The sequence below is a fragment of the Carlito syrichta genome, unplaced genomic scaffold (assembly GCF_000164805.1).
Source record: "Carlito syrichta isolate Samal-C Ts95f unplaced genomic scaffold, Tarsius_syrichta-2.0.1 Scaffold308188, whole genome shotgun sequence".
Classification (NCBI taxonomy): Eukaryota; Metazoa; Chordata; class Mammalia; order Primates; family Tarsiidae; genus Carlito; species Carlito syrichta.
This window is the reverse complement of record NW_007252284.1, coordinates 69,667-90,172: the sequence shown is the minus strand read 5'-3', so window position 1 is coordinate 90,172 and position 20,506 is coordinate 69,667. Positions and strand designations below refer to the sequence as shown.

Sequence of the window (20,506 nt, the reverse complement as noted above, 5' to 3'; positions counted from 1 at the left end):
TATATCTGAAACCACTGACCTGTACAATTTAAATGGATGCACTATTTTAATTATATCTCAATAAAGCTGTTATTTAAAAGTTCCTAGCTCAATACCTGACACAAAGAAGAAACTAACAATGACTTGAGTGTTATCATTCACCTATCTGGACATCAGTTTCTTCATTGTTAAAAATGTAGGTCAGCCAGGCTCAGTTGTTCAGCCTGTAATCCTATGCTTTGGGAGGCTGAGATGAGTGGATTGCCTGAGCCCGTGGGTTCAAGACCCGCCTGGGCAACTTGGCAAGACCTCATCTCTACAATAAAATCAAAAAATTAGCTGGGTGTGGTAGCGCATGCCTGTAGTTCCAGCTACTTGGAAGGCTGAGGCGGAAGGATCACCTGAGCCTAGCAGGTCGAGGCTGCGGTGGCCAGGAGCGGCCACTGCACTCCAGTCTGGGTGACAGAGTGAGACTCCAACTCAAAAAAAAAAAAAAAAGTAAGTTAACCTGGAGCCTCCTTTCACTCTGTTATTCTGAGAACTGTAATACTCAAACAATGTGTGGTGAGGTCCAGAAAAGGAAGATTATTATGACCTGAAGTAGTCAGAAAAGCCCTGGATAACTTTGGTCAGGGTAAGGATAGAATCAAGGGCTTTCAGAATCACCAAAAGCAGCAATTTGAAAGGGTAAAGTTGAGAGTGACTTAGTTCCCTGTTGGATCCTTAAAGAGGCAATTTGATTAAGCAAATGGTTCATGAATGTAAGGGATAAGTTCAAGTGAAGGCAAAGTTGGATGTCAAAGGGTCTTGGAAGCACAGGTCAAGACATGTGGACTTGTCCCAGCTTTAGAATGTCAGGAATTGAATTTAAGAAAAACTAACCAGTGTATGTGGTATAAAAGGGAATGGACGAAATCAAAATCCAGAAAGTATGAGTTAGCAAGGACATGAAGAAAGATAAGAATGGCAATAGAAAAGAAATGGTACAAAACAATACCTGCTTCTTTATTATAATGATGACAGCATGTAGAAAGAATAACGTCCCTCCCTCCTTTCTCAATACCTAACAAAATTAACAATTACAAAAACAAAACAATGGTAAAGACCAGGGGAAATTTACCAGAAAACTCTAAATTAGCAATTTAGTAAAAATCCATGGCATAAAATTCAACAAAGGCAACTAATAAGAAAAAAAAAAGTAGGCAGGAGCAGAGGAAGGAAGGGGAAGGGGGAAAATAAAATAGAAGATGACTTAGGTGCAATTTGGAGCTACATCAAAATCTTCCACCCCAACCTTCAGAAACAGATCAGGTAAAGAACATGAGTTGACAAAATTATGGGATTTCTCTCAAATTTCCCTCATAATCAAGAGAGAAGTAGACTGAGGACCTGATTTGTGAGCCTCGGGGAAGCTCCAGAAAACCCCTGGAGAGTACAGTCCAAGGATGTCTGCCAGCCAAGAATACAAATAACTATGAGAGGGACACAGCAAGAAAAACTGATTGAACCTGGGGAATGACAGCATATAGAATGGGCTGGAAAATTAAACTACACTGAGATGCCACCTAACTCCAATCAGGATGGCCACCATCAATAACTCATAAAACAACAGATGCTGGAGAGGATGCAGCGAAAAGGGAAAACTTCTACACTGTTGGTGGGAGTATAAACTAGCACGGCCTCTGTGGAAAACAGTGTGGCAATTTCTAAAAGATCTAAAAATCAACCTTCCACAATCCCCCTACTGAGAATATACCTGGAAGAACTCAAATCACTCTATAAAAAAAAAGATACCTGCACATGTATGTTTATCGCAGCAGTGTTCACAGTAACAAGAACATGGAACTAACTGTGCTGCCCATCAAAAGAGGACTGGATAAAAAAAATGTGGTACATAAACATGATAGAATACTATGCAGCTATAAAGAAGGACAAAATCATGAACGTCACAGCAATCTGGATGGACTCAGAGTCTATAATACTGAGTGATGTATCACAGAAACAAAGAGCTGAGTATCACATGCTCTCACTCATAGTGGACCTTGAACAATTATCATAATACTATAAGAAAAGAATTGGCAGTAGCAGGAAACTGTTGGGGGTGGGGGGAACTGGAAGTAGTGGGAGTCTGCTGGGGCAGGGAGACACACCTCATCAACAAGGGTACCTGCATAATAAACATTTGTGTACCTACTCCTGAATTGTACCCCATATCTTTAAAATAAAAAAAATTAAAAGAGAGAAAAAATGTGGTACATATACACAATGAAATATTATGCAGCCATAAAGGACAAACATACAGACTTCACAGCAACTTGGATGGATTTAGAGTCTATCATACTCAGTGATCTATCACAGAAACAAAGAACAGAGTACCATACATTCTCACTCATAAGCAGACCTTGAACAATTATCATAATACTATAAGAAAGGGACTGGAAGTAGTGGGAAACTGCCAGGGGAGGGAGGGGCACACCTCATCAACAAGGGTACCTGCATAATGATCGCTTGTATACCTGAACCTGAATTTTACCCCACATCTTTAAAATTAAAAAAATTTAAAAAAGTTTTTAATTAAAAAGAATGTACTGGAGATGGCCCATATTCTCTAGTCTGGACTGTCAAGAATGAGGGTGCTGTCAATAAGGGTAGAGGTGTACAGAGGAGGGGCATTTTCTAGGAGAAGGAGATGCACTCTGTGATTAGATACATTAAGTTACAGCAAATGATCTCTTGAATTTGAATGTCTAGATAAATCTAACCTAGTGCCTCTCAAGTAGTAAGTCTTTTATAGGTGTGTGCAAGGAGGACATTTACAATTTTAGTAGATATAAACGAATGATAGTACAAATAAATTCAGATTGTTTAAAAAATTTTTTTTTTCAACCACTCTGGAGTCAACTGACTATCAGTCTTCAAAAACTGTTCATTTCAAACTTTTATTTAGATATTATAAAGCCACAGTCTTAGCCATCTTGCACTTTTAAAAAATCATGAAAAGCATATTAGACAATAGAAAACTCAAATCTGTAACTTTTTCCATTGATTAAGAAGAACAAAAAACTTCAACTTTCACATCTTATTTAAGGACATTTAGCAACCAAAAATATTAGTGATGGGTAAGTTTCAAGATACTTGTTTTTGTTTTTTAATGGTATTACATGGTAATAAACTATTAGAAATCAATTCACAAAAAAGCAAATAACAGTGCTTTGTAAAACCATGGCCAGTTTTCTAAAGCTACTGTGTGATTCTGGGATTGGACTTTTAATTTAAAAGGTGAGAGATTCGGGTATCAGACATGGTAAATTATTGGATCCCTGATGAACCTCACTATCTTATCTAGTGGATAGTTCCCCCTCCTTGTATATTCTGATATCATGTGTCTCTGACAGTTTCTCTATGAGAATAACTAAATGGCATGATGCCTTCAGATGTGGAGAGTTGGAGCTGGAGTGGACACCCTGAGCTCCAAGGACATGAACATAATTCCTCGATTGTGTGTGTGTGTGTGTGTGTGTGAGAGAGAGAGAGAGAATATGTGTATATATAAACTTTCTTGCACAAATCAGTCTTAGTAATTTGTGGCCTCTTAACTTGACCCGAAAAAATCCTAAAACTTAATACAAATTTTTAAAGTTTCTGTGTAAATATGTTAACAAATTTCCCCCTTAAAAGTTTCCAATTTATGGTAAGGTTTTTAAACAAGATCTGTAACCCAAGGAACCCTAAAAATGATAAACATCAAAACTTATTTACTGAATTTGCATGAGATTAGCCAAATTCAGAGTGTCCCTTGGGATTCGGATCCTGGAAGTCCAGTCACTTTTGGTGGAGTTACTCTGTGTCTCAATTGCCTACACAATTCCCCCGGCCTGTTATTTTCATATCTGACTGATTATTCCCTTAATATTTCCATCCACAAAATAACATTCCAAAGATATTAGAATCACTCTCCACATAGTCTCTCCTCCTTTTGAAAGATACTACTGTTGTCACTTTGAAAACTGTAAATAGCATTCAAGATGATATTTAAGTTTGTGCCAACATTTAGTGGAAATGTCTAAGTTTTGAAATAGTAGGGAGCTCACATTCCATCTGGTGTGTTTTCGTTTTATCTTCTATTCTCAGTGAATTTTAAAAGTCAGCTGCAGTGTCAATATCTTTTCTGCTATGTTAATGTGGCCTTCACATGGAAATCAAAGGAAAGAAGTCCTTAGGGCAAGTGATTCTTTCTCAGTTGAACTATTTAGTGTCATAGAATCACAAAGTGTCACAGCTGAAAGCAGGCTTAGAGGCGACTAAGATGAATACCTCTCAGTTTAAAGATAGGGAAACTGAGCCTTAGGCAGAGCGGACATGGAGAGAGGACTTGAGTCTCTACAAGAGGCCTTTCTGAGGGCCCCATTGTCAGGTAGTCATTTCCTTCCCTGATCTTCCACAGCCATTTATCAGAGATCCCCATACCATGTTACTTAGTGGTTTCTGCTCTCTAGCCTAGCCACTCCCGCTCATTTCTTACCTGTATGAGGCAGGCTGATGTCTCAAAGTCATCACTGTGTGCTATCTCCTTTCTGATCCTTTCCTGGCTAAAGGAAAGTGCATCTATTGCTTAGCAGTAGTCTCCTGCACTCACCAACTTAGCTTCTAATTGCAAAAGGCACTGCCCCAGTATGAAAGAAATGACTCATGCAGGAATACGGAGGCAGTACAGCTCTACTTGCCTACCCCTAGATGTTAGAAAAGAGTTTCAAATTGGAAAATGGACAAAGTTAAGAGAGATTAAGCAAGAGAGAAAGAGTGTGTGTGTGCACATGCATGTGTGTGCACATGTACACCATGTGTGTGTGTGCACATGCATGCATGTGTGTGCACATGTACACCAATTTATGGCATGCTCTACCCCTGCTTTTCTCCCAGCCCTCAAGCTGAATCCTGAAGTTTGGTGATATGTTAATTTTCTACTTGCTACTATAACAAATTTCCACAAACTTAGTGGCTTAAACCAAAACAAAAGTATTCTCTTACAGCACTGGATGTCTGAAGTCCAAAAAATGGGTCTAATGGCTAAAGTCAAGGTGTCAGCGGGTCTGCATTTCTTTTGGGAAACTTTAGGGGGAAATCTGCTCTTTTGTCTTTCCTAGGTTCTAGAGGCCACCCACATTCCTTGGTTCATGGCTCACTTCCATCTTTAAGATTAGTGATGACTAACTTGTGACTAATATGAGTCTTTCTCATATTGCCTCGCTCTGACACGAATCATTCTGCCTCCCTCTTCCACAGTTAAGGACCCCTGTGATTCCCTTGGGTCTACTTGGATAATCCAGAGTAATCTCCCTATTTTATAGCTGGCCGATTTGCAACCTTAATTCTACTGCTACTCTAATTCTTCTTTGCCTTGTAACATTTTTATAGGTTCTGAAGATTGGTATGTGGATACTGCTGGGAAGCCATTATATGGTCTTCCACAAGTGACTTGCTATAACCTTCCCTCTGAATTTGGGGATTTAGGAATGTAGTGAATTTGCATTCTGCTTTTCATATCCAGAATTCTGGTAGTGCATAGCTTTGCAAAGAGAATGATGAAGGATTATAGCAGCAACACGAATGTCTGCTGGAGGCCTACATTTCCTGCAGGCATTAAGAAAGTATGTAAAAACACACTTTTCCCAGTCCATGGGAGGAACACTAAAAAGTTGGCAAAGACCATAGAGTAAACGCCCTTCAGGTGCTTATGACAAGATGCCATGTCAGGACCATGGACATCGGCAGGGATGTTGGGGTCAAAGGTCACCATCCCTCAAAGGATGATTGCCTTCCTTACGGGTGTCAGCATGGACAAAGGATACACACAAGAACCAGGCAAGACAGATTACTTGGAAACCAGATGCCAAGGAAACAACAGCCAGGGAGCACATAATCCCTTCTGACCCTATATGACATGTTGCTTATAAAGCCCACAGGATGCAGAATGTTGAACTGAGAGGTTATAAACAAGAATGAGACTGAATTACAGGCCTGAACTGACTGAGACAGCACTGAACTTGATGAGTGAAACCTGGCTCTGTGCTAATGAAATGGTTTGCTATCATAGGTAGAAATTAAACTGAACATTGGGCGTCAAGAATATTTCATTTTGTATAGTCAAATGGATGACTGTGAAATTAACAACTATAATACAGGCTACTCAAAGGAATCTCATGTGTAATAAGAGATGATGTGGTGATTGAGAAAAAACCTGAGACAAGATAAAATGAACGGGAACATGAGATAGCAGAGTATGACATCAGCACGAGTATCCCTTCCTTTGCTTCTCAAAGCAGGAACTTCAGCAAAATTTTATCCTGAAGAGCTTTTTTTTTTTCCTAACAAGTCAGAGAATAGAAATCTCCAAAAAGTCACTTCTCTGGGTATTTCAGCTTAAATGATAGGTGACACACAAGTCACACAAGTATTTCCCATGAGGTCTTTATCAAAACTAAAGTCAATTTCTTTCTTGAGGTTCACCAAACAACTACCAGTAAATGTTGGCCTCTGCCAATGAGTGAAAAAGAACACAGGATGTCTGTTTTTAAAAAGTGACCCTAATGTGTTCTTTACATTAGCCATAGTCCCTTTTCATTGCAAAGGTGCATATACTTCCATCCTATTCTCAGATTGTATGTCACTTCTTTCATTCAGTTTTTTTTTTTTTTTTTTTTTTTGAGTCAGAGTCTCACTGTGTTGCCCAGGCTGGAATGCAGTGGCATGTTCACAGCTACCGCAGTATTGACCTGCTGGAGTCACATAAGCCTTCTGCCTCCTTGCTGGAACTACAGGCATGTGCCACCACACCTGACTAGTTTTTTTGATTATTGTAGAGACAAGGTCTTGTTGAGTTGCCCAAGCCGGTCTTGAATCCCTGGGATAAGGAATCCTCTCACCTCCACCTCCCAAAATGCTGGGATTACAGGCGTGAGCCACGGCACCTGGTTCATTCAATGTTATATTCCAATATTTTTATGTTGTTAAAATTATTTTTAAAAACTCATGTAATTTCTACATATATAAATATATAGTATTACAATATATACCTCAATTATTTGGCATTTAAATTATTTCCCAGGTTTAGATTTTTCAAATTAATTAGATCAGTTATACAAGTTTTATAGACATATACTCACACATACTCTGAGGTAATTTGGAAACTATGATATGGATAAGAGCATTTTTGAGCCTAGGGGGATGACACAGAAATGTCTAGTATTCTGTGGGCAGGGTGTTGACACAATTCCAAATATGAAGGTGCACATGGATCAGTCTATCCTGGATTTTTTATCCTGGAGACTGATGGTGGGGCTTTCAGGGGGAGAAGGGAGATATTTATTACGTTCATTTTCAGGGAGATTCTAGAAATGGATACAGGAGACAGAGCTAGCCTTTGTGTTTTGATTCTAGAGTTACCAGCAAAATCTCACTGTGCCTCTAAGCTGATATTCCAGTTTTAAAGTCCCACTCTTTCCCCAACAGGCTTTGTTAGTTTGAAAAGTACTTTGTCATTGCAAGAAGGTTAACAATGTGAACTATTGTTTTTATAATTGAGATATGAGTTATTTTTTGAGAAGAGGTTTTGACAGAAAGGCAGGCGGTGCCCAAGAAGTGGGGGGGACTTTCCACTAACAAAGAAAAACCATTGATTTGAAGGATGGGAGAACTAGGCTCTGAATGCAGAGGGCTGGGGCATACCAGATTCAGCCCGACAGATGTTTCTTGAGAAACTACTCTATTAGCTAGCAGGATTTGTTGTGTGTTAGGAGGAGAGGACTAACATGAATAAGACACCACTGGGAGTTCATAGAGTCCGTAGGGTGAAAGAGAACCCAGATTCTGGAGCCAGCCAGCCTGAATATAAATCCCAGCCTTTCTCTGCATGTGTGTGTGTGTGTGTGTGTGTGTGTGTGTGTGTGTGTGTCCCCTCAGGAAAGTTAATGGGTGTCTCTACACCCAGTTTCCACATCTAATGGAAGTGAATTGAACTGAATGCCCTGTACCAAACTTCACTGGATGCATTAACTCATCAGCATGCTAATGTCATCATCATATCATATTCTTACTCTCCATTTGAGACTGTCTCCAACTGGTGAAAATATGTTCCCAACCTCTCTCAAGAAATGTTATTCAGTCTTATCCCTGATCAACAAACTCCTCTTGCCCTTGATTTTGAGATGAGACATGAAAGAAGAAACTATTCCAATGCCCTAGGGGGCAAAAAGGAAATGGTAGATACACCATGTGGATGGAAAATTATTTAAGAAAACAAGTTGGGTTGCTTATTTCAGGTTGCTAAGAGCTAATCAGCCTCAGTCTTCACATCCACTAGTAAGGCCAAGACTAAGAAGCCAGCTAAAAGTTCATGCGTGAATTTGACTCAACTGTGCAATGTCCTTTCAGTAATTCTGAAGAGTTTTCTAATAAGAAACAATATTTTTTAAAAGAAAAAAAACTATGTTGGAGCAAGACTCACTTCAGTATAAAGGGAATTTTCTATGAATTCTTTAGTTACTACCAATTTAAGAAGGATTTCCAACAAGTACTGGTGCAGCTGGCCTAGAAGTTATTTATGGTCCGTTAAGAATTGTAAGCGAGACTGTTTCTTTTTAGACAAAAAGAAGCAATTTTCTTTTAAATATTTTAGTGTGTTACCATGACATGAATACACTTTATGGCATACAAAAGTATTTAAGAGGTTCAGTGGACACAACAAGCACAAAAAAGATGACCTTGGGAATTGTGGAAGCCTGGCTGGAGTGTGTTGATGACAACCTTGTGTTAAAAAAAAAAAAACTATAAAAAGAATTTATAGGTATGCCTACTTGGGGACTAGTGGACCATATTCTAAAAGCAGAGAAAATGTCTAACTTTGTAAATGCCATTTTCTTTCACCGTAAGTCTTACTTAATTAGCAGTGGTGTGGTCCCCTCCCCCACCTTGAGGAGGTGAATCTTCTCTCTCCTTTCCCTTTCTCTCTCTAATTTACTTTTAAATAAAGTTTTCTTTCTTTGCAAAAAAAAGAAAAAATTGGCAGTGGTGTGTCCAGGACCAATAGATTTGGTGTGTGAGTGTGTGTGTGTGTGTGTGTGCATGTGTGTGTGTGTGTGTGTGTGTGTATGTGTGTGTGTGTAAATGACTCAGAGGTTGAACAGGGATCTGGAAATAATTTGAAATTTAGTTTGAGATATGGTTCTGGAAAACACAGTTTCTAAGAGAATCACTTTTCTGATTATCTTTGAGTTTTCCATAAAATTGAAGTATAACATTTTTCTCAGTCCAAAGCAAAGGGTAGTAAACAGAGAAGGCTTTGTAGTCAAACAGTCTTTGATATAAACAGACTTTGTCATGAGGTGATTATAAGGTCTTGAGATAGACATTTACCTCCTGTGAGGTTTAGCTTCAACTGAATAGGATTAATAATATCTACCCAGCCATGTTAATGAAAATTAAAGTAATGTATGTTTAGCACCTAGCACAGAGTCCAGCTCTTTGTGAATGCTTACTAAATGACAATAATAATTGTATTATTTTATTATTTATCGTTAGTTCTCTCTCAGGGAACAAAGACCAAGAACTACAGTTATTTATGACAACTAACTTAACTCCATAAATCCAATACCATTGAATATTTTTCTCTCCATTTCAAATATGGGAACCATGAGATATACTGATATTTAAATAGCAGTTTCAACATTAAATAATTTATAATAAATCACTATGTTGACCCAATGTGTAGAATTTAGAGCTATGCAAGTATATCACCCTTTTCTTGATTAGAAGGGAAATCTTGCATCATTCAAATTGCTTTTCTAAATTGGGGAAGTGGCGGAGATCCTGACAATTTCCACAGAGAGCTGCTTGCCAATAAGCTAAATTAGCTTAAAAGTGTTCTAAGACAGTGCCATCCAGTAGAAACCAAATGCAAGTTACAGATGTTATTTAAAATTGACCTTCCATATGACCCAGCAATCCCCCTATTGGGAATATACCCAGATGAACTCAAATCATTCTACCAAAAAGATACCTGCACACATGTTTGTTTTAGCTCTATTCACAATAGCAAAAACATGAGACCAACCATGCTGCTCATCGAAGCTGAACTAGATTTTGAAAACGTGGTACATATACACAATGGAATATTATGCAGCCATAAAGAAGGACAAAAATATGGACTTCGCAGCAACTTGGATGAATTTAGAGTCTATCATACTCAGTGATCTATTACAGAAACAAAGAACAGCGTGCCACATGCTCTCACTCATAAGTGAACCTTGAACAATTATCATAATGCTATAAGAAAGGGATTGGCAGTAGTGGGAAACTGCCAGAGAAGGGGGCATGTGGGATTGGCAGTTGAGGGAAACTGCCAGGGGAGGGAGGGGCATACCTCATCAACAAGGGTACCTGCATAATGAACATTTGTATACCTAACCCTGAATTGTACACCACATCTTTAAAATAAAAACAATAAAATATAACTACTAAATAAATAAAATGCTTGGCAGTAGTTGACGCTGGGATAGCCATGAGCGTGCCACTGCACTCCAGCCTAGGCAATGGAGTGAGACTCCAACTCAAAAAAAAAAAATTTAAACAAATAAAATAAAATGCTTGGTAGCCACATCAAAACAAGCAAAGAAACACGTGAAACTAATTTTAGTAATGTAATGTTTAACTCAGTCTAACCAAAATATTATCATTTCAACATGCAACTAATATAAATAATTGTTAATTAGATATTTGCATTCTCTTTTTTGTAGAAGTCTTTGGATGCAATGTGATTTTACATTTCCAACACATCTCAGGTTAGACTGGTCACATGCAGTTTGTGGCTACCAAATTGGACATCAATGGTAGACATCACCTGGAAGTGACAAAAGTACAATCCCAGCATCCATGCTGGTAATCCAAACATCCAGCTGTGTTTCCAGGACTCTGTGTGCCTTTGCTGAGCAGATAAATCAGAGGCCTCATGGTTCCTCTCTGATGGCCTGTGACACGTGAATGAATCATGCTCCAAGCTAAGAGGTAATGCAATTTATTTATAAAGGTTATTTGAATTAAGTGAATCATGCCTTTGCCTAAAGAATTACAGATGATAACTGAAAAGTAAAGAATATTTTTACAAATGCTTTGGGACTTTAAAATTGTGTTAATTTTTATCTTTTGTTTCTCCGCTAGTTCTTGTTCATTTTTATTTTCTTCTTTAAAAGAGAAATCAAATCAAATATTTGGGTGCTTTTCTCTTTGGGGTCATTATGATTTATATTGATGGTAATGTGTTAATATTTAATTCATATCTCTTTTTTCTTGCTTTGTTTATCAATTTCTGCTCTTAATTTATTATTCTAATAGCTTTTTTTTCCTATACCTGTTTCCTATACTCTCAATTCTCTAATAAAATAGATTTGGAAAAATGTCTCGATCTTGGTAGTTTGTTTTAGTAAGTCAAGTCTCCAAAGCTATCAAAACTTTTTGGACATTTTTCTTTTTTAAGATTTTTATTTCATTTTAAAGATATGGGGTACAATTTAGGATTAGGTATACAAGTGGTCATCGTACACAGGTAAAGTTTGGGCCTCTCTTTGGTTCCTACTTCGCCTGGTTTGAGATCAGGTACCCTTTTTGATGTTGTGGACACTTTTCTTAAGTGACTGTGTGTTAATAGCTATTGCAAGAATCTTTAATATAAACCTAAGCTTTTTTTGTTTTTTAAACAACCAAATGGTCCATTTTGCCAGCATTGAAGTTAAACTGAGGTTCCATTGCAGCAGTCACCGTGAGACTGATAAGAGAATTGTGAGAAGGTAGGAAGACAGATGGCTATCAGTAACAAGGACACCTCAGAGCAGGTATGTCTTTCCCTCCTTAACTAGCAAGCACCTTATAGCTTTCTAGTGGAATATGTCTGTTTTGGAGAAAGATTTCACAAGCAGATAGGACTCTGCACAACAGAGCCCTATCAGGAAATAATGAGGGAGAACCTCATGGAATGGTTTGATAAAGTGATGTTACTATGGATAAAATGACATGTAATTAACTCTTTCTAGTTACTTGTCACTAACATGCAATTGAACATATTCAAATAACACAAGAGAGTAATTCTGAGAAAACTAGGATGGCTCTCCTCAAAGCAAACTCTTGGAAAAACAATAGAGGGGGCATCCTTTGCCTTGGGACTCATCCTCTAGATACCTGTACCCTCATCATCAGTCACCCTTCTACCTTCTTCCATTGTTTTTCCTCTTTAGTGTACAATGACTTCATGATTTTCCTTGGAGGGCCCAGCTCACCATTACCACCACTATAGCCCTCTATACTTCTTAACATTCCACCTTGCTACATATGAATATAAGTATTCAATAAGAAAAATGAGCAGAAATAATTTTTAACCAGAGAAATGATTTTCTGCTAAGTTTATGTCTCTCTCCTGCAAGGAACATAGAGATTAAACTCAGTAATAATCTGCCATCAGACAGGGTAAACCAGATGCCTACCCAGTTCTCCTATTATTAAAATAAATAGCTAAAGAGCACTCACAGATATAGAGTATTGAAAGTCACAGATCACTAAGTTAGCATTCCTATATGTCTATTTGTTGGTTATTTCACATTCAGACTCCTTGAATTAAAAGTCCCTATGAATTTAGAAGAATCTATGAAGTTGTTATTCTGGATGAGAGATACCAAAGTTCTCATTCTAAAATTCTCAAAAACTCAGAAACTTACTACTCAGTAGGAGGACATAAATGAATCCAGAAAGAAAAAGCTAATTGACTGTCTCACTGAAACATTCTTTTCCTTTTTGAAGAGTCAACCAGGGACCCATGGACGCTGAGCCCATTGTCAAATGGTGTGTGAAAGAGATCCAAGTTCAACAATAAATATCATCAGCAATATAATGGTTCTTTCTAGCCCTCAGGGCCAAATGACCCGCATTTTAGCAAATTGATTTTGTTCATGAGTGGTGTTAAGCCAAGCAATTGTTTCCCATGACATGCTTGAACTTACGGTTGCTCTGTCTATGAAATTCATGGTTGAATTTGTCCAACTGCTGATTGCTATTCCCATTTGCTTTAATAATAGTCACTTCCTTCATCAGTAATGGGTTTTATATACAGTGCACAATCACAACCATTCAATGTCACCCATAAACATTTGATAAATTGTCCAATACAGTTATGAGAGTTGCTTATTTGGGACACAGCTAGGGTCTTACTGAGTTAATGGGATGATGTGACATTAGGCAATGGGTGTTTCCCTCCCCCATGCTAACTATACATGCTCTTTTATCCAAGGACCCATTTGGGTCATTATCATAATCTTCATCAACTTGTCAAGATAATGGAGGGCCCATTGAGTTCAGAGAAGGCTTCATATAATTCATGGAAATTTAAAGAACACAGATGTAGAGAGAGTTTGGGAACTAGAGATAAATAAGATCTGCACAGACAACTGTAAAGAAAGAGCTTTCAAAGAGATTCTGCTTTAAAAGGGGTGGGGTTCGAGCTCAGTTTTGAGAGACAGAACAGAGCCTCATCCTCTGAAATGGGAAGACAAACTGTGACCAAATGCATAAAGACAAGTCCAGGACATATTACTGGAGGAACAGCAGCTAAAGATAAACTCAGAGATAATCACCAATGTCTAAATGAAAGGAAGTGTAGCTCTCAAGGCTGCTTTCAGCAAACCTTGCATCTGTATTTGTTAAAAGCACACAAATCTAGGTTTTGAGGGGGGACAAGTTAGTTATTAACTTTGACACAGACTTGCTCAGCAATAAGACAAGGTCTATAATTGCTTTTCCAAGGCTTTCTGGGTGCCACATTTTCAGCCTTCTGAACACTGATTTCTAACCAAAGGATTTTGTTCCATCAATGCCCCATTAAATTAACCTCAGATGGGTGATAGCACCATGTCAGAATCTCACCCAATGTAGTTATGTGTTCGTGAACTGATCATCTGAAAGGCAAGATATACTCTCCCTTTAAACTGTGGTAGAACTGGCAGGGTATTTCAAGTCTTCTAGTTCAACATCTTTTTCTTTCATGTGTTCATTCATTTAACACATACTCACTGAAGGTCAACTCTGCCAGCTTAGGTGTCTGCTCTCAAAGCTTTACACCATAGTTGGGGGATGCGGGCACTAAACAATAATAAATTATGTCAAGTGTGGTAAATGTTAAGAAGGAAATTTGCAAGGTAATATGATAGAGTTACTGTGGAGGGTACAAAGAATTAGCTATTTTAGATGGGGCCAGAGAAGAATGAAAAGGACTCTTTGAAAAGATGACTCTGAGTTGAGATTTGAATAAAAACATGAAGCCACATGAAAGGAAAGAGAGGAAGGTAGAAGTTACAGGCAAAGGGGGCAACACATGCAAAGGCCCAGAGGTGGGAATAAGAGTGATATATTTGACAAAAGCAAACAATGGGAGAGACAAGATTTACAGGAGCTGGGGAGATGGGTAGGACCCGCCATTGAAGCTAAAGAATTCATCCAGGGCCATAGTACTGGAAATAAGTAGGCAGGGGTGTGAAACCTGTTTCAGATAATGGTATGCACAGTTGAGTGGTAGAGAAAAGAGGAGCAGCCCATGAAATAAGGAGGAATTTCATACTCAAATGCCTTCAGGGACCAGCCAGGTGTCATAAACCACGGAAGCCAATCCAGGTAAGAGACAGAGAACTGTGGGAACTGTAGTGACTTAGAAAAACTAGTAAACTAGGCTCGGTGGCTCAGCCTGTAATCCGGTGCCTTTGGGAGGCTGAGGTGAGTGGATTGCCTGAGCCCATGGGTTCGAGACCCGCCTGGGCAGCGAGACCTCATCTCTAAAATAAATCAAAAAAATCAGCCGGGCGTGGTAGCACATGCCTGTAATTCTGGCTACTTGGAAGGCTGACTTGGAAGGATCGCTGGAGCCCAGCACCGGGAGCAGCCACTGCACTCCAGTCTAGGCGACAGAGTAAGACTCCAATTCAAAAAAAAAAAAAAAAAAAAGAAAAATTAGTGACATGCCTAACAGCATTCAGATTCATTAAAAAATACTTTAAAGGCAAAATAAAACACATTATTAAAATTACTTTTCAGGTAAAAATAAAACACACATCAGGAGGCCCAAGCCAGGCCCAACAACCATCAATATGCAATGCTGAGCTAGAGGAAAGCAAAAAGGCTGGGAATGAAAAAAAAAAAAAATCAATAGAGTATGATCTCCTGTAAGACAAGAAAGAGCTATACTTTATATTTCCATGAACTAAATATATATATATATGTTTTCTTAGATGGTCTCTCAAATGCTGTAATACTAATAACAAAAAACACTATCTGTTTCAGAACTTGTATCATCTGAAAATGAAGGTAATGATCAAATGGGTCAGATTTGTAAAGACAGGAACCGCAGAACCATATGGACCATGAGACAGGAATATAGTCATCCTCTTAAGTATCATAGTCACCTACAATGTGTTTGAGTAGATCCAGGGGTGAGAAGCTCACCCCCTTGCAAGGTTTACAAGTTTTTCTCAATTTGACCTGTATTATGTAGAGCATCTACCTGCCTCCTTGTAGTCTGATAACCCCAGATCTGCCCTCTGGAGACACACAAAATATATTTAATACCTCTCCACCTGCCAGCCCTTCACATATTTATAAACAGTGACTCTGTTACTATCTTCCCTCTACAAGTCTTCCCTTCTCTAGACAAAATATTCCCACCATCTACTACTCCCCAAATCTCTATTTTTAGACCAAACTACCTTTCTTGCGAACCTTCTTTAGTTTGCCACTATCTCCTCTTAAAAGAAGGCCCGTATGTTTCTTTTGAGAAGTGTTTATTCATATATTTTGCCCACTTTTTAATAGGGCAGTTTGTTTCTTTTCAGCACATTTGAGTTCCTTGTAGATCCTAGATGTTAGGCCTTTGTCAGATATACAGTTGGCAAATATCTTTTCCCATTCCGTGGGCTGTCTCCTCACTCTCTTGATGGTTTATTTTACTTTGTAGCAGCTTTTTTTGGATGAGGTCCCGCTTATCTATCTTATCACTTATGGCATGGGCATTTGGAGTTTTGATCAGGAATTGGTTGCCAGTTCCAATTTCTATAAGGGTGTCTTCTGCATTTTCTGAGCTTCTTACAGTTTGAGGTTTTATGCTCAGCCTCACTAATTATCAAAGGAATGCAAATTAAAACCACACTGAGATACTACCTAACTCCAGTCAGGATGGCCATCATCAATAACTTAAAAAGCAACAGATGCTAGAGAGGATACAGGGAAAGGGAAGTGTACACTGTTGGTGGGAGTGTAAACTAGTACAACCTCTGAGGGAATAGTGTGGTGATTCCTAAAAGATCTAAAAATCGACCTTCCATATGACCCAACAATCCCCCTTCTGGGGATATACCCAGAGGAACCCAAATCACTCTATGAAAAAGATACCTGCACATGCATGTTTATTACAGCATTATTCACAAAAGCAAAAACACAGAACCAACTGTGCTGCCCATCGAAAGCAGCCTGGATTTTTTAAATGTGGTACATATACACAATGGAATATTATGCAGCCATAAAGAAGGACAAAATTATGAACTTTGCAGCAACTTGAATGGACGTAGAGTCTGTAATACTCAGTGATCTATCACAGATAAGATAACTGAGTACTACATATTCCCACTCATAAGTGGACCCTGAACAATTATCATAATACTATAAGAAAGGGATTGACAGTAATGGGAAACTGCTGGTGGTGGAGCATACTTCATCTATAAAAGTGCTTGATCTCAAACCAGGTGAAGTGGAGACCAAAGTGAGGCCCAAACTTTACCTGTACGATGATCATTTGTGTACCTAACCCTGAATTGTACCCCACATCTTTAAAATAAAAATTTTTTTTTAGAAAAAAGAAGGCCCAGAGAGAACACACTGTTCTTGGCTGATTTATAACCTAGGGCATCTTTAGGCATCATTGTTTATGTGTGCAGCAGGAGAAATACAGTTACATTTTATCTAACCCAGTCTCCTGCTGTTACTGTTTCCCACCTCCCACCCTCCAAGGCAGTCTGTTTGTTGAATGTCGTGAACAGATGCATAATGTAGAGCAAGTGCTCCCATCAATATAAAGAATGCCGTCCTTCTTGTTCCATCATTTCTGATTAAGATCGCTCAGTCTAATGTACATTACATCTTGTATCAATAATGCCTGTGCGATGCTTCATGTTTTTCATGCCTCTTTCTAGACACTATCTTATTATGTACTCAAGCTGGAGAAGCATTTTTATACCAAGAGGAAGATGAAACAGAATGAGTGGTTAAAGAAGAGAAAAATTTGGAAATCTACCCCTTGGAAAGAATGCTGGATGGAAACATCTAATGACCTGGCTTTGAATCTGGTTCTCCATTTGTCCACTATTGCTATTTTTAAAAATAAACTAATAATGATAACAATAAGAACAGAAGAAAAACTACATATTAAAAAATTCTTAGCATGTACCAAGTCCCAAATAAGCTTTCCAGCTACAGTATGTCATATCATATATATATGAAAATCATTTGAAGTAGTATGTACTATTATCTCCATGTTAAAGAAAAGGTAGTTAAGACACAGAGGTTCAGTGCCTTGCTCAATGTCACATGGTTAGTAGGTGGCACTGGGTTTTGAACTTAATTCTGCCTGTTTTCAGAGTTCAATCTCTTCCTAGTCTTGTGCCACAATCTCCCTTAATGGTTACATGTGACTTACTCATTGACTGGGGGGAAACAAAAGAATACTTATAGTAATTACTTCTCCTGAGATGTGTTGTCTTATCTGTAGGGCTATAGATACCCTCAGAGCATACATGCAAGGGCAAAAGAATAAGAAAGGGGAGAAAGGCCACACACCAACCACGCCACTAGATATCATGTCTTAAACTGGGCTGAAATGTATTCATCAAGCTTGTCATGAGCACATTTGGAACATTAACAAGACTTCAAGGTGACTGTTAAGCCTAAGAAACCAGTGTTTTCAGGCACTTTTCATATCACTTTAGCAGTATTCACTTGTATATAAATCATGTGCTAATTTATTCATTAAAATAGCCTGTATTTGGCAACATTTTATTAACCTTAGTTTATGTTATTAAGATCAGTACTTGTATTTTGTAAAATTGCATCTCTTTATAATTATTCCATAATTCTAATTTTCTTCCAGTGTGAACTAAACCCTTACCAACTCCAAGCTTCATTCTACGTCCAATGAAAATGAGTTCAAATTACAGTACTATGGAATACGGCTTTGGAAAACCCAGATTTGGCAGACAGCCTATTCTCAAGCCTAGTTATATATCAGAATCTCCTGGGGATTTTCTTGTATGTATATAATTACTGATTCCTGAGTGCCTGTGCAATCTACTGGATCACAAACTCTAGGGATGGGACCTCCTGAAAACTGAGGCTCGCAGCAACTGGTTCACAATCAGCACTTAGGTACCAGTGACTAAACTATTTTCGTCCTACACAGGTCTGCCACAGCTCTTGGAAAACACAGGAAGCACAAGATAGTAAGGAATATCCTAAAAGCATAATAGCCAGTCACGTCACATAATCTAGTGAGTCCCAGAAAAATTAATTACAAGACTATTGACCCTGTCATTCATTATTTTCAGGGTTGCCATTTTAATACTCAATTACTACAAAGAACCCCAATAGACACAAAAAAGGGTATATGGATTCTATCTGGGTCCCTAGAACTCAGGAAGAGATAATTTGTAGGTTTGGTAGAGCCACATGAGAAGCAACCAAGATAAAAAATATATTTTTAATATTATTCTCAAAGAGATAGAACAGGAATGTCAAGTAGATGGAAAATATGGCACCTCTTTCCAATTTGACACCACTAGGGGCATTGGTAATGAATCACAGCAATTTTCCTTGTTGTATTCAGAAACAGCCCCAAAGTTCTTTTATTTTCTTTTTCTTTTTCTTTTTTCTTTTTTTTTAGTGAGAAAGCAGGATCTATTGAGAGGACAGAGAATCTCCCACAGTGGGAGGAGACTCAAAGGGGTTGCCCCAAAGTCCCTTTCAACCAATCACTCTAAAGTGCTAGTACCATTGATCAGCTCTAACATGTGGGGAATATATTTTCCCCTCCTGGGTTTCAATAAGTAGGTAATTTGAAATCATCTTATGTTTTATACCACCATGATCCATCATAGGCTATAAGCTCCACATAGTGAGAGGGACATCTGAAGGTTCTCATGTGACAAGACCCTAGGAACATATCACCTGGTTCTTGCTGATTTATGTTTATAGTGGTTTCACATTTATAACTTTAAATGGGAGTATCCAGAAATCAATTAACTGCTAAAATATTTATGATACATGGGCTACACTTATATCATTCAAACCAACCTGGCTTCCGCTCATGATAATTCAAAGTTCTACTTTGAATAAATGCTATTGGAAAAGACAAGCTGAGTTCCAAAGTGTTTTAAATATTAAATGCAACATTTGACTAAAAGAATCGTACGTCCATTTGCTTGATTTCCATTGGTGGCACTTAGATTTTCTTTTAAAGAGACTCTGGACCATATCTCCATGCAAATATTTAGTGCCCTGGTAAATGAAAGGGCAGAAATCACAAGGACACTTGGATTCTTCTAGGTTTCATTTGAAAAGAAAAATCATTATAACTAATTTGTCTTGGGTTCCCACGACGGCCATTCTTGACTCCTTGGCCTCTACTGTCACTTCTCAAGTCATACCGAGTGGAATCCCATTTAAGACCACATATAGGGTGATATCTGGTTCATTAGGTGGATTTCACCATACTGACAGTCCCTGTGATCAAACAATAAGATCAGAGAGAACAGACCCACCTCATCATAGATGCTGTCATTCCTGTGAAAGTCTCCAGCCTTCCTGGGAAGTACATGGACGTGAACGTGCTGAAAATGTACAAGAAAAAAATAAAATAAAATGTGATTATCTCCCCATATATTTTTAGACTTGACAGTGATGCTCTCATGAAGTCCAATTACTCCACACTAGTTCCTGCTGGATTATTTTTCAGAGGAAGATGATATTCATCTTCAGTAACTATATCTGAAATCTGCTGAAAAAAGAGAGGCACAAAACAAGAGAGAACAACTTGGTGGCATATATGAGAGTTTGAGTGAAATGCCAGAGTGTTTTAGAGGTTCTATGGAATTATTCATAGTTGTCAGTCTTCGTTGTATTTAGCCAGTGCTTTGAAATGACAGCACATCTTCAAAGGTGACCACGGCGACTCTGAAACTGACAAGAAATAAGAATTGGTGAACAGAGAACTGCATGAGTAAAAAGCGAATGAGCGAGAGAGTAGGAAGTAGTCTGGGCTAAATTACAGAATCAGGGCTTTGAATGATAATCATATAATAGAGATATAAACAGTTTTCATTTATTAAGTTTTTACTTACTACAGCAAGCGAAGCTCTGTGGTTGGCATTATGCAATCTAATACTCTTAAAAACAGAGTGAG

At 38.3% G+C, this 20,506-nt stretch overlaps 1 long non-coding RNA gene across 1 annotated transcript in view; it reads right to left on the bottom strand.

The window, feature by feature from the left end:
* The window catches only part of LOC110596295, a 173,864-nt gene extending 153,928 nt beyond the window's left edge, over positions 1-19,936 (bottom strand). Inside the window, exon 1 of the long non-coding RNA XR_002482377.1 lies at positions 19,866-19,936. This is a non-coding gene — a long non-coding RNA (uncharacterized LOC110596295). The remainder of the gene's footprint in view (positions 1-19,865) is intronic.
* Positions 19,937-20,506: the final 570 nt, after the last annotated feature.